This window comes from Protopterus annectens, chromosome 1.part1 (genome assembly GCF_019279795.1).
Source record: "Protopterus annectens isolate FY-2018-M chromosome 1.part1, PAN1.0, whole genome shotgun sequence".
Classification (NCBI taxonomy): domain Eukaryota; kingdom Metazoa; phylum Chordata; order Ceratodontiformes; family Protopteridae; genus Protopterus; species Protopterus annectens.
Genome location: NC_056726.1, coordinates 73,132,426 through 73,151,350, shown reverse-complemented (window position 1 = coordinate 73,151,350; position 18,925 = coordinate 73,132,426).

The following is an 18,925-nucleotide window of genomic DNA, read 5'->3' as shown; positions in this document are numbered from 1 at the left end:
TCCTTGCAGATACAGGTTTTTAGGCTTAGTGGTCAATAGTTCTATTTCTGCATGTTACCAGTTTGATGTGCATTGAATATCAGACAACATTTGATGTTAATTTCTGTAGTGTAGTTGATATATGTGTGGAAAAAGTACTGAGACACCAGGTTGCAGTACCTGGTTGGGGGGTGGGGGCAACACATGGCTATACTGTAAATATGTGACATATTGTTAGATAAGGCCTTCAGTTGTTATGTTTCCACATGTAATTCCGTGTCATAGACAGGAAATGGACAGTAAACAGTAGTAATACATAATAATATATACTTTTCCACAGTGCAGTGAGCAGTGGGTTTGCATGAAGGTTGGCAAAGTATTTGTGCATGCGAGATACACATTTCCATTACTTTCCCTGTTTGCAATTAGTTAAGCAGTGTGCAAATTCAAGCTGCATTGCTGAAGTCTGAGAGATAATATTGAGTCTATGAAACACATCTGCTGCTTAACTGACTCTGTGTAAGCAGCTGTAAATGCATTGACACATTTCTTTTTGAACCAAGATGATACTAGGTTTGAATCCTGGTGTATTTAATACTTTTGAAGACTTTAAACATTGATAATGTAGTGACATGAATTCATTATAGTACATGTTTTGCTGTGTGTTGGCATAGCATAGCGGAGTTAAGTGACATTATATGGAGTGGGGTCTATATTATAACATCGAAGTCTTAAAACTTTGAATGTTATAATATCAAACCCTATGCACCAAACGCTGAAAATAGCGAAGCTGCAGAATACTGAATACTTTCCTAGGGAAAGTATTCGGTGGGCTGTTTCTGTAGCTTCGCTATTTCCTCAACTGTGGAGCAAAGGTTATGGACCGGGTTAAGGTAAGTGTGTGAACAGATCGGGTTAAGGTGAGTGTGTGATAGTTAGGGACCTTAGGGTTTGGGACCGGGTAAGGTGAGTGTGTGATAGGGACCTTAGGGTTAAGGAGCGGGTAAGGTGAGTGTGCGATAGGGACCTTAGGGTTAGGGAGCGGGTAAGGAGAGTGTGCAGTAGTTACAGACCTTAGGGTTAGGGTTGGGTTAAGGTAAGTGGATAGCTAATAGTGTATGTATGGTTTAGTGTAGGGCTTTGTGAAGTGTATGTGTGTGTGGCTTATTTATTTTGGTGTGCTTGTGTTGTGTGTATGTTTGTCGGAACAGCAATTTTTTTCCCAGGGAAAAAAATTGCTATTCTGAGTGTTCGATGTTATAGTCTTTTGACCAAAATGGTTTGATATTATAACATTCAAAGTTTTAAGACTTCAATGTTATAATATAGACCCATGGAGTGAACCACAGCATTTTGCAACCACTCACCATTGCTGTGCATTGGTTTGAGATGTGCACCTCTGTGCAAATATAGACCCCAAAATGTGAAGTGATCCATTGCTTTTTCTTCTACTTATTTGTTTTGTGTGTGATTCTATTTTTGTCCAGATTAAAGGTGTTAAAATGGAGTATATAGGACAGCCAGTACACCTTAATCCTAATATTAAATTAAACAATACTATATTAAACCTGAATCAGTATCCAAAAATTAAAAATATCACTGTATGGGACCTATACCAGATCACAAGTTTCTCAGTTGACAATATTAGACAAAAACTTGAAGTAAATAAAAGCTATAATACCATAATCACCCAATTAATATACCTGATCAACACAATTACTATGAATGTCAAAATAGACAACCAAGACATGCAGGTATATCAACAAATTATTAACCTGCTACTGCCAAGATCTAAAATGTTATCAAATACATATAGATTAATAAAAATTAGATATCAAGATGCAATTCTATATTCCAAATTTTGGGAAGAGAAAAATAATAAGATAACTGATGAACAAAAATCTACTGCTACTGAACTTACTTTGAAATTAACTCACCTTAAAGAACTAATTTATACTCAAATTATGATCAATAACAATGCGTATCACACACCACTTTTTCTTAGCAAAATTAATCCCTCCCACTCCCCTTATTGTACCATATGAGAAAACAGTGTTGCTGACACCTTTCATATTTTTTGGAGCTGTAAAAATGTTTACAAGCTGTGGTGTTCATTAAGAACCAAGTTAGAAAAAAAGGGATACACCAAATCTACCCTGTCATGGGAAATGGCAATTTTACATATATTCCCTAATAATTTCTCATACGAAAATAAACACATCACAGTCACATTGTGCGCAATGGTGAAATCATATATAGCCCAAAATTGGTTAGACAGAAGTAAAACCACATGGGAAGAATTTAAAGGAATGGCTATAAAATACTTATTAGCCAGCACATTAATTACAAGAAGGCAAAAAAACTATCTTTCTATCAGAAACATTGGAAAACGCTTTTATTAATCCTAGGACAAAATTGATTTATGACCAAGGGACTTCACCATCAATATTACTTTACATAATTAAGGGAAACTAAAGGCAATTATAGAAATTCCCACAGTAACAGTGTACAGGTCATTGCAACCACATATATGATGAACATTAAGGTGACATCAATGTATATATTATACATAGTTAGTACAAGACCAAATGTTTATTTAGTAGACTAGAATATCTAGTTGCAATGTTTTAATGTCACATTTTCAATATGTTGTAAACTATCTTTATGTAAATGTCTGTTTTACAGCTCATTAACAGCAGCTTGATTATTAGACAATTCTGTATAATTGTTACCCTAACATTGATGATTTATGTTATGTATATCATATTTGGACGACTGAAACTTGATATTCCAAGTAGCTTGTATGTATATTTTCTGTGTCATTCTTTCCTTGCATTTAAATAGAAAAGAAATGTAATAAAAATTATATCTGAAAATAAAAATGGAGTATATAGGAAAGTGGTGAAAAGGAGAGAAAGCAGGGGGACAAACAAAGGGAAAGCAGTACAGGAATGTGCAGGAGCGAGGTAGGAAAGAACAATAGCTATCTATTTCTTTAACAGTGTAAACTAAAAATATAGGCAGAATATTAACTGAATTTGGACTGTCACCTCCATAAAGATGGGTATTAACTCAGTTATGTTGTATAGCCAATTGGACCAAATCAAGTGTGCCATGCAGACATGTGTGCAAAATGGAGAGGTATGTTTGGGATAACTTTTTTGTGTGTGACAGCTGCCCATTTTTTCATTTCAAAAAGAAATGAATGTTGGAGAAGGGATGTAGGTATGTCTGGGTGAGGTAAGTTGGATAGGTGAGGAAGCAAATGCAAACATACAAGACAAACAAGACAAGAGACAGGGACAGTGATGGACACAAAAGGTTAGAGACACCCTTATTGGGGTGAGAGAAGGGACAACACGTGCTCATACCCATCAAACTTTGAGACAGTGAGAATCGAGTCCTCAGCCACTGGACTTTCATCACTGTCACCTTACTTTGCTGGTTGCTGGAGTACTTGATGCCTCCTGCTACTCCTATGGACAATGAGGTAGAGCAGCCTCTCCATCCAGTGTAGGTGTACACCAGTGCTGCAGCGCACAACCCTATGCACCATCCCTGGCAACCCACTGCTGGAGATGAAATCACCATGTTTGCCACTGCTCCCAGAGGGTACTACTGCACCAGCTTCAAGGGTGGTACTACCCAAGGGTGCAGGTAGTGAACGGGCAGCAGAGGCAGTGCTGCCAGGCTGGCTACCAAACATGCTGGGCAATGGTGCTGGAGCCAGTAAAACAGGGACAGGCTGATCTACTGGGAATGGCCTACCTCACTGTGCTGTGTAGTATTTAGTGATTTGGGACACATGGATGACAAGGAGACATTTTGATAACACATAATAGAAAATAAAAAAAGAGAGATAAGGGTTGGTGTGAGAGAAAAAAGAGATAAAATTAGTATCATCATATGTGATAAACAATGCATTATACAATTATAAAACCCTTTTATCTGAAGTATTGCAAACACACACTATACTAGAGATTGTTGAAAGTAATCCTTGAAATGTGCATATATTGCACATGTATATTCCAGTTATACAGATTACAGTTTACAGCAGGGCATTTGCGCCCCTGTAATAGAGTTGTTAATTTAATGTAAATATTATTGAAGAAATAACAGTATCATATAGTTGTGAATTGTAGTATTTGAACCCATAACCACTGACTACAGTCTAATACTGGATCCTTACAATTGGTTTGTGCTACAGATAAATGCATGCATACTCCCTTTTACAGTTGGGATATGCATGCCCAATTTGATACAACTCTATAAAATACCAACTTAACTTTAACTTTTAATGCTACAATAACACTTTTGCTGCATACATACCACTTGCTTCCCTCAGTCTTTCCAATCGGACAACATGAGCTCGCATATTGAACTCGTACTCCCTGGTAGCTGGGGAAAGAACAGACAAGAGCAAAAACAGAAGAGCATTATGCATACCAGTCTTGCATATATGAGGCTTTCTAAGTCTTACAAGTACTATCTTAATTTCATACTAACAGAGCTGAGAGATGTCCTCAGTCTCAAATTCTTCCAACTGACGGCTGAGAGTATCTCTTTTTCTCCTGTGTAGGTCATTAAAATGATGCCTACATTGCTCTTCAGTGTGTGGGATACCAGTGGTACTGGATACAGTCTGGGCCAAACTATTTCATGCTTCAGACTTGTGTTGGAGGCCAGAATAGTCCCCCTGCAGAAGCCTTTGGCTGTGGTGCATTACCAGGAGTCCATAAATGTCCTGGACTCCTGGACACCCACCTCTGTGCCCTAAACCTGGCAACTTCCCCTCTAATGCCAGCCATGTCTACCAGCTAAACTAGAGCAATAGAGACTGATACTTTCCCACCAATTCCATTTATTGTGTTTACTGGTGGTGCACAAACCCAAGCAATACATTTGTGCGATGTTAAGCTGAGAGAACAGTGCCAAGCAGGGAGTAAATAAATAATTGCAATTGGAAGGTTAATCTGACACTTGGCTTTAGTTTGCGGCATGTCTATTGATGTAACCTGTAAATATATATTGGAAATTGGAAAGGAACTGTTAGGTGAGTTAGGTTTGCAGACATCCACTTTGAACATAAATGTAATTACCTGACACATCTGTTTTTACCTTTATATACAGAGAAAATTGATTTTTACATTGTCAGATTCAAACCTAGGCACACGGGACAAAACATTTTCTTCCACAGAGTGGATTTTCTCTCCTTGCCACAGAAGTACGGCTCAGACATAGTGAGGAATCATGCATAAATACAGGTAACAGTATGAGCCATTATACATGTACGTGTGTGATCTCACAAGGTTATTAGATATAGATCCAGTTGTGTATGTGTCTTATGTAATTGTGAAGGCCATGTAAGTCTAGATAGCAGAATTATACTTACAGAACTGTAGTAAACAGTATACCATCAGTTATACATCTGAAAACACAATAATGGTGCCCCCCCATACATATAATTCATATCAGCTCCACTGTCTAAAGTGTTATAAGTGACAGTGAATAAAATGGGAAGTGGAACAACAGTAAAAGTGTATGGAATATCCTGCATTAGAATCCAGGACCATGTGTATGGCAGTCCTACTCTTACACCTGTTGACACAAGAATGTATGCACTTGTCTATTTTTCAGTTCATTGCTATAAAATGCACTGTCACAACAGTAAGAAAAAAGGTTGCACACCCTGTACTAGAACCCAAAACCATCTGTGCTCGAGCCCTGCACTTACAGTTGCTGCGAAAGGATTAGATACATGACATTCCCTCATTTTCTAATTATTCTTAAGGTCTCTGTGTTAACCGCTGCACGATACCACATAGGTTTGTGCTGCGCCCAACAGAATTAATTGAGTGTATCCAGTTTCAATTATTGTCTGTCTGGGTCCTGTCTTCAGGTGTTCTTTCTGCTTCCTGGGTAGGCCTGTTGCCCACTTTGTTCACTGCTGAACTTTGTGCAAATGAGATACGCACAGCCAAACCTGACATTCATTTCCTCCTTTTCCCATGATTGCGCTAAGCAGTGCATCATGCAAACACTGCCCCCCCTGAAAAAAAAAAAACAAGAAAGAAAAGAAAAAAAGGGCAAGTAGTTGAAATGTGGAAAAAAGTGAACTGTGTGCTGCTTAGTTACATTTCCAGTCTTACATCTAGCACTTTGTAAGTCTAAACTGACACACCCACTGGATGTAGGGCAGCCTGCAGTGTTATGTTTTCTTTCTCCCAACCTGTAAACATTCACAGTTGCAACCCATTAAAAACAAATATTGAAGGAGTGCCTGCATTATGTTTATACTTGCTACACAGAGTCAAGTATATGAGATTCAGCAAGTGTATTCAGTGCACAACTGATATGCACCTCCATTGTGCTAACAGCCCTGAATCTACAACATATAAAAAGGGAACTGTGTATCTAGGAAAACTGAAGGTGAGGAGAGTTGTTTATGTGGAGAACAGAGAACACAGACTATTACTTTTGGATATATCTGCACAGAGGATTATTGTACTTGTTGCATGTTTGTCAAGGCATTTCACATGTATACATGACTGGCAATACCTTAAAAAGGAATGTTATTTGATTAAACTGTAGACATGTTTCAGGGACAGCTCATTTGATAGCACTTCTAGCATTTCAAAGATGATTTGTTAGCAAAATGTGTCACTTGCCTGTTCTTTTGGGACAAACAAGGATATATTTCTATTGCTACTATCCTTTTTTTGCATCCAGCCTGTTGTTCATATTTCAAATCTCTAGACTGTTTTATGTTTCTCCGGTGGGTAATACTGAGATCCTACCTTTTCTGCATTATCTGGCAACAGTTATTTTGTAGTTATGTAATACTTATGTGTATTATCCTTCTGTTGTCTTTTAGGAAACATAGGACTATGCCACCCAGGCATCTCAATCCTCGAAGACCACCCCTCACTGATGCTGAAAATCGGGTTATTGATGATGGTTTTAGGCAACATGGTTGCCTTCCTGCTTGAAAGGGGACAGGGAAATATGTCACAAAGAATGCAGATTTGGCAACAGATCGTCGATGATTTTAATGCCATGTGTGGCCATGGCAGGACAAGTGTGCTATAGGGCACTGACATGATTTCAACTGCATGGAGGAGAGCAGCTGCAGTGGGCAGTAATCATATGGGTATGGGGGGGGTGCCTGTTACAGAGTCACCACTAAGACCAAATGAAGAGTTCCTGTCCATTGTCTGGGATCCAGAGAGCTCCCAGTAAAGTGCAGAGCAGCATGCCCTTGATATCAGTGCGACTGTTTCAGGGACAGAGATAATGTCCCAGGAATAGCTTCCAGGTAGGATTTTGTATCTCAATTGTTGAATAGTGTTGTATAGTAAAACAATCTAAATCAGTTCATTATTTCTATTTCACAAGAAATATTTCTTTGAGGGAGAGATCGAAGATTGCTACAGCAGTTAACAACACATTATGATTGATTAGCTTGGAGTTGTTATCTGAGATCTTGTTGAAAGTATAGTTAATGGACGTATAAAGGGGTAAAAGTATTAACACTGTGTTAATCTTAATTGTGATGATGTTGTCCTTACATTTTGCTTAACTTCTTTCAGGACTATCTGGCATACAGAGTATACCATCACCTACAGATGGTAAGCCATGCATTTTTTATATCAGTACTGATGAACAATTCAAAGAAATATTTTAGTGTGTGATGTTGATGTTAGGACTGTTGTGTGTATTGCTGAACTGCGTAATAGTGGTAGCACTGTTATTTTGTTAGTATATATCGGAGTATAGTAGTTTAGAAATTAATTGCTGCTGTGTTTGTTGCTTATTATCACAGGTGATCCTGACAGTGGAAGTGTGTGACTTCTACCACCCAATGTCAGTGGATCAGCTGACTCTGATAATGATGGTGGCCAAACAGAGGCATAGTTGGGAGGGTGCAAAGGTTGAATCTTACAATGAGATTGACATAGAGTTATCCCCTGAAATTCCATTGGACACAGCCAGTATGCCTATGCCTACCCATTCCAGTGAGCCCTCAGATATTGGACAGGTGGAGGGAAGATTAATTGATTAGGGAAGGGTGGTTACTGCGGCTTTAGTACCTGTTGACTTTCGCTGTAGCCAACGTTTGGGTGAGGTGCCATGCAGGAGGTTTGCTAGTGGTTCTCAGAGGAGGCTTGATACAGGTATCTCTTCCCATGCCACTCAATGTTTAGGGTGATCATGGAGGCACAGGCATGTTCCCATAGGTTCTCCAGAGATATTGAGCATGCCTATGTCTGCCTACAACCACAGCAGTTCCTGGTTCCCCCTCTGACTCCTCAATTGCATGTGGCTGTGGTGACCTTGGCATTTGTGGTGGGAATTGTGCTCCTTCCCCCTGTTGATCTTGCTGAAGCTGTTTTCTTAGGATGATGTTGTGTAGCATGGCACATACTGTGAATATTTCAATACACATCTGTGGATTGTACTGTAGGGCTTCCCCAGATGTATCTAGGCACAGGAATCGCAACTTCAGTAGCCCAAACACATATTCTATGATATTTCTGGTTTGAGCATGTTCCTCATTATGGCATTCTTAAGTGTGTGTCTGTGCATTTCTGATGGGTATCATCAGCCATGGTTCCACTGCATAACCTGTAGACACCAGTAAATGACCATGTAAGATATTATCCCTAGTGAACATCTGATACAGTTGGTAGATGTGACAGATATTTTATTTATTTATTTTATTTATTTAATATTTTTATTTACATTTTTTACTGTGAAAATCTGACTGGGAACAGGTCCTTTTTTAGTGCAGGCCCTGGAAGAAAAGCTCCACACAAAGATACATTAAGTACAGCATTAATAAAACAATTGATATAAATGCAAGTGAACAATGTCAGTAAAAAGCCACAACATAAAATATCAATAACAACTTACATGAAGGACAGTGGATATACATGCAGTATACATTCATATATGCATAGGAGCATTGGATACATTGAAGATGGCACAGATTAAAACATTTATACAAATAGTAACAATCACAGCAATTATATAGTTATAAGCTTTTTAGATATAACAGATATGGCTTTAAACTGAGACAGATACAAAGCAGTTATTGGTGAAATGGTAGAGTGAGCAGGTGCAGAGACTAGGAGGACATAGTAGGGGAATATTAAGGAGTGAGAGAGGATACAGAGTAAGTAGTATAGGTGGGGTAGATGGTAGGTAGATGCCTTAGGTGTTGAGATGAAGTGAGGTATTAAAGGAAGTAAAAAATGAAAGCCAGTGCCTGCAGATGGAAGATTGAAATGAACCATGCAGGGTGGCTGAGTGGCTAGGAAGGGTGGAGGAGGGGGGTAGAGGAAAAGGATCTCAAGTCTGGGTTGGTGCATGGGCATAACAAGTGATTTTTTAAGTGAGTGTTTAGTACAGCTTTGAAGTAATTGCATGATGGAAGAGAGGTTATGGGGGGGGGGGGGGTTCCAGAGCTTCTCCAACTGAGTTCTTGGCTTTGGTTACTTGCAGTTGATTTTTGCTGCTGGACTGTAGTGGTCTGGTGGTACAGTAGGGCTGGAGTAGATTTTGGAGGGATGGGACTTTAAGAGGATAGTTTACTAACTTGTGAGCAAGAGTGAGAGTTGATTCAGGTGAAGAAGTTGAGGAAGTTCGAGCCAGTCAAGCTCAGAAAGTGAGATACAGTGGTGAGTGAGAAAGGAAGCCCTGGTGGCTACCTTGGCAATTTTGTTGTAACAAGACTCAAGCTTATTTAGGTCAATTTGTCATAGGTTGCCAAATATAGGAGAGGGGTAGAGTAGGGTGGAGATAAGGTGGGAATCTGTAACTGAAATTCTTGCTGTTTTGGTGAAAAATTACTTATTTCTGTACGAAGCCCATAGCTTTTTGTGAACTTTTTTTATGGTCAGAAGAAAAGTGAGTATCAAGTTTGAGACAATTGTCAAGCTCAACACCTAGTAGTTTGGTGTGTTCTCTTGGGGAGATGATGATGTTGTCATTGGCTGTAATATTAAAGTGGGAGTTGGTTAGGTTAGATTTTGTGGGTTTGAAGATAAGGAGTTTAGTCTTGTTTGTATTGAGTATTAACTTGGCATTAGATAGCCAGGTTTCTACCGAGGTAAAGGCTACCTGTGTGATCTTATGCAGTTTGGGTAGGGATTGGTCTGAGCAGATGATGGTAGAGTCATTTGCGTACTGTATGAGAGAGGCTTGTTTGGTGGAAGTGAATAGGTTATTGGTGAAGAGTGAGAAAAGTAGGGGTCCTAGGATGGATCCTTGGGGAACACCAAGTGAGACGGAGAGATGAGGGGCTATGTCATTATGCCAAACAACAGATTGTAGGCAGCCTGTTAGGTAGCTGAGAAACAAGTCAGTCGCTAATTGGATAGTAGATATGTTAATGAGAAGAGAGATAAGTTGTTTGCGCGAGACCATGTCAAAAGCCTTAGACAGATCTAGGAAAATTACAGAGGAGAACAAGCCACTGTTTTTATGCTGAAGGATAGTGTTAGTGAAAAAGAATAAAGTGGTAGTAGTGCTATGGTATGGCATGAAGTCATGTTGGGTGCTGGAGAGGAGGTTATTAGTTAGGAGGTAATCTAGAATTTGAGAATGAATGCATCTCCCAAATATCTTGGAAAATGGAGAGAGGATGGCTATGGGCTGGCAACTGGAAAGTTCAGTGGAGGGGCCACCTTTGTGGAGGGGAATATTCTGGAATATTTTACACAGTGTAGGGACATAGCATTCTGATAGGGACTGGTTAATCAAGATAGAGACTGGATAGGCTAGGGCATCGGCTGCTATTTTTATGTGTTCACAGGGGAGATTGTCGGCAGCTAGTTTAATAGGTTTAGGTTTCGATAGAAGTTTTTTTATGTTGGAGGTAGGAGGTAGGAACTGGAGTTAATGAAAAGGCAGTGGGCAGATTATTAGGTGTTGATTTGGGTGGGGGAGGTGTGTTGTTTAGCTAGAGATAGAATGGTTTCTGTGAAGCATTTATTGAATGAGGTAGCAATACTTTCAGAGGAGGAGAGAGTGTTGGTGGAGGGGTGCCAACTTTACCTGGATGAAGAATGGAGTTTATCGAGGATAAGAATTGTTTGAGGTTATGTTGGGAGGAGTTAAGGATGGACTGTTAGTATTGGGATTTGTCCTGTTTTATTAGCTTTTTGACTTTATTGCACAATTCTAGGAATTTTTCTCTAGCTGAGGTGGCTTTTGTTACAAGCCAGTGATTCCAGGCTTTGTCTCTGATTTTCATTACTGACCTCTTGGCTTTCTGTAGCTATAGGGAGTGCTGGGATTTGACTCTGGTATTTCTTATGGGGCCATGAGTATTTAGGATGTTTAGGAAAGTGATATTGAAGAACTGACCAGCATCATCTAGATTGAAGTACTTTAGCGGAGTCCAGTTACAGTTTTAAGGGATGAGATAAATATGAGCATGTTAAAGTTTGCCTTGTTATGTATTTGCAGATATATGATGGGTTTAGCACAGTATAGGTGGTGCTTCAGTAGGAATGCCGAGGTATGTTGACTGAGGCTGTTAGGTAGGCCGCCAGCTAAATATGACTGAGGGGCTTTATTGACTAGTATCCAGTCAACAGTAGAATTCTTGTTAGAGGTTTTGTTTATTCGAGTGAATGACTGAATAAGTTGGGAGAAACCAAGAAGGTTTAGGTGGTGGGCTGGATGGTTGTTGTTGCAGGATAGCCAATCAATAATAAAATAACCTAGAATTATGGTTTCTTGGGGAAGGTGATGGTTACCCCACCTGAGGAGGTTCTCTAGTGGTGGGGTGTTATGACCACATGGGAAATAGCATCCAATTATGTTAATTGTTTTGTTTTGGTTTAGTTTAAGTTTGTCATTTAGGATTTCTTCATTAGCAATTTGGGGGGGCTGATATGTTAATGATCTGAATGTTTCGGTGCTGTTTAAACATTAGAGATATACCACCCCCCTTCTTAGATAGCCTATCCACATGAAGTATATCATAACCTGTTGGGAGCATTTCATCACTGATAATGTGAGGTTTGAGTCAGGTCTCAATCAAGATTAGTATATCTGGGTAGTATAAGGCTATGTTGGCATGGAGGTCATGGGTTTTATTGGTTATACTTCTGATATTTGGACTTAGGCAAAGGAGGTCAGTTGGCTTTCTGTTGGCTGTTAGTTGCGAGATGGTGCAGTTATTAGACTGTTTACAAGGTTTGGAGTTGGAGATACTAGGAACAGGATCGGGGTGAATGTTTAGATAGGGTGGTAAACATAAGTTTTATAAAACCGCTGATTAGTCTGTTGTATTTGTAGGGAATTTTTTTGTTTGAATGTGCAGGTGATAGATAATGTGGAGGGTGCATTGGGATGGTAATTGTGTGGAGGGTGCATTGGGATGGTAATTGTGTTCATATGTTGGTAATAATGAGAGGGAGGGTGATGGTTAGTGGTGAGTATAATAGTGCAGCAAAAATGGTTGAGTGGGTGTATTATGGTGTCTTGGTAAGATGTAAGGTGTGCAAGGAGAGTGCAAGTAAAGAGTGTAAGCCTGGTTTGAAGAAGCATAGTTGAAGTAGTCAATGAAGATAGGTAGGTGGTGTGCGCGGCTCTTTAGTTAGGGGAGTATTGGTGTGACTGGTTACTAGGTTGATGGAAAGGATTAGCGGTTAGAATAAATGTGGCAGTAGTGGGGGTGGGTAAGAATTTGGGGCAGGGTAGGGGAGTGGAGTGAGCGCGAGTGGAGCAAACAGTGAATGGAGCAGGTAGACCCTTGTTCTTAGCAAGGGTCAAGGGCAAGAAAAACAATCAGAAGCAGTGAAAATCAAGAAGGTTCTCACCCATTACTACAAGTCTAAACATTGAGTTTGACCCTGTACAGGCCAAACTACATACTTTGTTTAAGTAGATATGTTATCTCCAAGTGGTAAGTGGGAGAGGGTTTTAACAGAGATGGGGTAGATTATATGGGAGTAGTGGTTAACTAAGCAGCTGTCCCTCCTGATGGAGTGCTTCACTAGTATAGGTAAAAACAGGTATGTCAGCAGTGGCAGTGATTATTTACAGATAAGTTACACACTATTTGCTTCTATACGTCTATTTATTCCTACAGAGCACCTACATAGGTTTTCTGATGAGATTTATATCAGTATATCCCTTTGTCAGTACAGCTGCTGGTTCCTGGTGCACAGTCCCGTAAGCAGGTAAAGACAGTGTGTTCAGTGTAGGGAAGGGGAATCCAGCAGGGAGGCAGAGAAGACAGAGTGGTTATTAAAAGGGGAGAGACTTGCTACAATCAGCACATGCAGGGAAAATGTAAAATTCTAATTTATCATGAAAGTAAGCTAAACCAGTCTTGCATAGCTTAGTACCACTTAACACCAACACAGTACTCTTAGGCATGTACATATATTAGTTTAGAAATTGTCCAGAGGGCATAGTTGCCTTACTGAGAATTTAGCTATGTAAACTGTTTAGAGATCACCTACATTTATCCAGCATGGTTATCACAAATACTAACAGCTGTGTGATTATCCAGATTGTTTCCAGTGTATACAAGAACAATAACAGCTCACTGTAATAGGAATGTAGTGCTGTTTTGCTTACAGCTATTAGTTAAGGTAATTTCTGGCAGCAATAGCAATACCACAAATACTAACAGCTCTATAATTATCCAGGATGTTTCCACAATATAAACAAATAAATAATAACCACTCACTGTATAAGGAACGATAATGCCATATGGCTTACAACTATTAGTTAAGGTCATTCCTGGCAGCAGTAGACAATCAGCTTCTACATTCACATGAATAGATTGTGAAAATGGCTACCAACAATAATTATTAGCAAGAACAGTTATTGCTTTAGGCTAAACATAATCAAATTCTTTGTTATATTTCAGAGTCCTTAACTTGTGGGAGTGTCTAACATCAAGGAGGATGAACAGCTGCAAATGTTTTTTTAAAAATGGTGCCTGCAGCTTATAATAGCTTAACAGCCAGAATAGCATTAACTGGTGAATAGAGATGCACTATGGGACCCTTGCTCTTAGCAACGGTTGAGGGCAAGAAAAACAATTAGGTAAGAAAAACAGTCAGAAGCAGTGAAAATCAGGTAGGTTCTCACCCATTACTGCAAGTCTAAACACTGAGTTAGACCAAGTACAGGCCAAACTACATACTTTGTTTAAGGAGATATCTAATCTCTGAGTGGTAAGTGGGAGAGGGTTTTAACAGAGATGGGGTAGATTATATGGAAGTAGTGGTTAACTAAGCAGCTGTCCCTCCTGGTGGAGCACTTCACTAGTATAGGTAAAAACAGGTATGTCAGCGGCGGTGCTTATTTTTTAGTTATAGTTTTATTTTATTTATTTTACATTTGTTGACCGGGATAGTCCGACTGGATTAATGCCCATTTTCAGTGGAGGCCTAGGGTAAAAAGCTCCAAGGTAGACAGATACTGTAATAATAAAGAAGGCATATTACAGATATGGAATTTACAAAGAATACATAAGCAGACATGAACAGACAATTTCACAAGTCTGAGGTACCCCTGGTATTTACAGATAAATTGTACATTATTTGCTTCTATAAGTCTATTTAGTCCTATAGAGCACCTACATAGGGTTTCTGATGAGATTTCTATCCCTTTGTCAGTACAGTCATGGTTCCTGGTGCAGTAAGTAGGTAAAGACTGCTTGTTTGAAGTAGGGAAGGGGAATCCAGCATACAATCGATGTGAAGGGAGAAAAATTAAAAAGGAAGTTGAGATAGTGGGCAAAGTTAGAAAAAAATGTAGAGTCAGATGTAGTTGTCAGCCAGGACTAGAGTATGATATGTGAGTCGTGGTAACTGCCAGGGTTGCCAGCACACACATTTAAGATAAGACTCTTGGCATTACACACAACATGGCAGTTTAATAGAGTGGAAGACCTTTTATTTATGTAGAGTGTTCCCTGTTCCCTGGGTGGTATCTTAATTTCTACATGTTTGCAATCTATGGCACCTAGTACTTCATGTTAGTGTGCTACAGGGTAGATCTCTTGTATATCTCTGGACCTGTATTCAGGAGTACAGGAAACATATATGTGGCCATTGGCATATTGAAGCATAGCATTCAAGAATTGATGGAGGATCCTGTATGCTGATGCCTGTGACACCCCCAATATGTCTGCTGTTGGTCTCAGAGAGGTACCTGTAGTTAAGTTTATAAGTGCTACTCATACCTTTGTCTCCACTGGGATGGGTTACCCTCAGACTGACTTGGCTCTGAGGTAAGGACAACAGGTTGCAGAGTTCCTGTAGTGTGTCTCTCTCCACTTTGTAGCACTCTACAATTTCCACATGATGTAGGTTGTGATAAGTTAAACAGGGTCTGAAAACTCTTCTACTTCTTGGCCTTGATCTATTAGCAGCAGCAGCAGTAGCAGCATAGACTTCAGCCTGTTGCACATACACATGAATTAAAGCACCAGCAGCCCCTAACATTGTTTCTGTGTGGACTCATTTCCATGGCTGTATTGCAACAGGTGTTGGAATTCACAGGGAAAACCATCACTGAGTCTACACTGTTGTTTTATAGCTTGTTGAATAGTTCCTCTATCTTGGATTGGTTGATTAGAATACAGTTCATCTGTTTATGCTGCAGCTAGCATGCCACGGAGTTAACCTTGTTTGTGCGGTAGTGACAGCTGCTTTCTGAGTCCAAAATGGTGTGCTTCTGTAAACGGACCATGTAGCCTTTATTGAATCTGGGTGAAGGAGTGTGCAGTGGGAGAAAGGCTGTTAGATAATTATGACTTATAATTTCTACAATAAAAAGGGTAAACTTTCAGGAGTATGTGGCTTCACTGGCCATCAGAAGTCTTTGTTTCTACTTATATGTGAACTGACATTTTATTTTTTCATTCTGATACAGAACCCCTGTCGATACTGACTATAATTTTTTATAACTTTATGGTTTAACAGAATCAAATCTCTCTCACCTGCCCTGACTCATCCCTTCCACTGCTGATTATAAACAACAAGAACATAACCTCAAGAAACGCTTTATATTTAAATTCAAACAACCTAAATTCAATTGAGAAAAAAGAAGCAGGATTTTTATTGCTCTCTTATTCCTTTGAGTTATTCAGTGATGTAATATTCTTCTGAAAAACTTCACTACTATCAAGCAAAGCCTCTTCAGGGCAAGCAGTGAGACTCCTATTAGCTAGTTTAGCAGTAAACTAGTTGTTGAACTAATCAGGTATAATACTTCTACATGCATGCATTTCATATCATCCCATGACAAACAATGGCTTGTGCTATAAGCAATGACATATCTGTCTCCACTTCAAGAAAGTGTGCACCGTTATGGTTTCATATGCTGCAATAATTCAATCACTGTAAACCCATAGCCCTTCTAAAGAAATAAAACATTTATTTGCATATACCTTCTTCTTTAAACAGAACTGATATTAGTCAAGTCTAAATAACAACATATATTGTTTACCATAAACATATCCAGTTGAGAAACATTTTTTAATATCTTATCTGCAAATATACCATGACCCCCCCAAAACGTGCACGCTGATTGGCCAGCGTGCCCGTTGTAAATCGAGTTATACTAATGGAAAAAGGTCCGGTCGCCTGGACTTTTTTCCATTAGTATAACTCGTTTTTTTAAAACACTGTCTTGCTATGTTAAATGGGTTTAACATAGCGAGACAACTTTAAAATAAGCAACGGAGATCTCCGTTGCTTATTTTAAAGCTGTCTCGCTATGTTAAACCCATTTAACATAGCGAGACAGTGTTTTAAAAAAAAGCAATGGAGAAAGCAAGATCTCCGTTGCTTTTTTTTAGTGTCTTGCTATGTTAAATGAGTTTAACATAGCGAGACAGTTTTAAAATAAGCAACGGAGATGTCCGTTGCTTATTTTAAAACTGTCTTGCTATGTTAAACTCATTTAACATAGCGAGACACTAAAAAGCAACGGAGATCTTGCTTTCTCCATTGCTTTTGCTCACAACTCTGATGTACTGCGCAGGCGCGCAGTACATCAGAACTGCCGCGATGCCAGACATCTGCGGAAGGGCAGTAAACAGGCATTATACTATGCCATTATTTAAGAAAAGTAATAGTTTCTTTTCTTAAATAATGTCATATAATAGCAATAACTCACTTCTAGGTGGGTAATGCTAAATTTACCCACGGTTGGCGTGGTTTGGTCCTTCGCCCTCGGGACCAAACCACGCCAACCGTGGGTAAATTTAGCATTACCCACACCCAGGCGTGGGTTATTGCTATAATATTTGATTTTAGCAAAAGACATATGAATAACTATATTTGGGTCATGACTGAATGGGTTGTTGGAACAGATACCCTTCTAGTAAACATAAATACATAAATCCTTTCATATCTGAAAATAAAGCTATACCTTTACTTATAGGAGGCCGATCAAATCTCTTTCTTTGCTTTGAGCAGAACTGCATGGCATGGAAATTATCTTCATTTTAAAGCAACTGAACAGCATTTACTCTTTGGCAATGAATAACCTTAACAGAGTCTAAAGAAAATAAGCACATTGTTTAGATATATACATTATTTACACTGAGATCTTTCATTAGTTTAGTACATTCTTGCTGATTGTACATACAAATATATATATATATATATATATATATATATATATATATATATATATATATATATATATATATATGTACCCAGCAAAATATCTTGTGAAAGAGTATAAATCTGTTTAAGTTACCTGCCTGAAGCAGCTCCAAAAACAAACTAAAAAGCACAGCTTTCTAAACTCTTCTCCTGATGGGTTAAACATTCTGTGGTCATCCCCTGCCCAACAGACTCGCCCAGCAAAATACCTTGTGAAAGAGTATAAAATCTGCTAAAGTTAGCAGCATGAAGCAGCTCCAAAAACAAACTAAAAAGCACAGCTTTCTAAACTGTAGGTGTTCCTTCTATTGCAATTTATCCACACTCCGAATCTGTTTTTAAAACTATCTGCTTTTAAAAAAGTAAACTGCTCCTTATTTAAAGTATTACTACAGGGCAGATGAGCATACACACAGGTTAGTTTTTCTGGCTGTAGTAACTTACTTTGGCCACCAGGCCACAACACAATGCCAGCAGTCTACCACATTCCTTGCTGTTTTAACTAATAGTACCAATAGCTTTTAGTTTAATGTTATAACTCTCAATAGCTCCAGTAGATGTAGGTTTAATGTTGTCAGCCACACTCTACAGTGTTGTTTAACCCCTAGTTCATCTTCTGTTCCCTTTGTCTCCTGTTTTTATACTTATATCTGCAACATTTCCATCTCTGGCTTGCTCTCATTCCCTCTTCAGCTCTGATTTTCACAGCTGCTTCCTTTCTAATTGTTTTAGTGCTGTTTCACACTGCTGACCTGACCATGTCAGTACTGGTTACAACCAGCTAGGCCACTGTGATATCCATCTCCAGTCTCTATTCCACCCCCCCCAGTTTCTTTCACTTTCTTTTCTTTCCAACCCTCCCCACAGCCTCTTTAACTTTGCCTTCCTTCCTGTGGCGCCATCTTTTAACTCTCTGAACCTCTCTAATTCTTTCCCTGTTCCACTGCTAGAATATCCCTTACCCCTTGCATACTTTCGTCTGAACTTACCTTACACTCAACTGGTTATTTTTCACTTTTGACCTTGATTCTTCCTTGCCTAGGCTCTACCCACTCCATTCGCCCTACACCTCTGACATGGACTTGGCCACCCAGTTTAACTCTTTCTTCATAGAGTCCATAAACAAGTTAACATCATCCTTCACCAACAACTCTACAACCCCTACTCAGCATGCTCCCATCCATTCCTTCCCTAGCATCCCTTGCCCCCAACCTCCACCTTTCTCTATCAATCCAATCGCTATATCCACCATAAAAAAAAAATCTCCTAAAATTAAATCCTCGTTCCAATGTCCC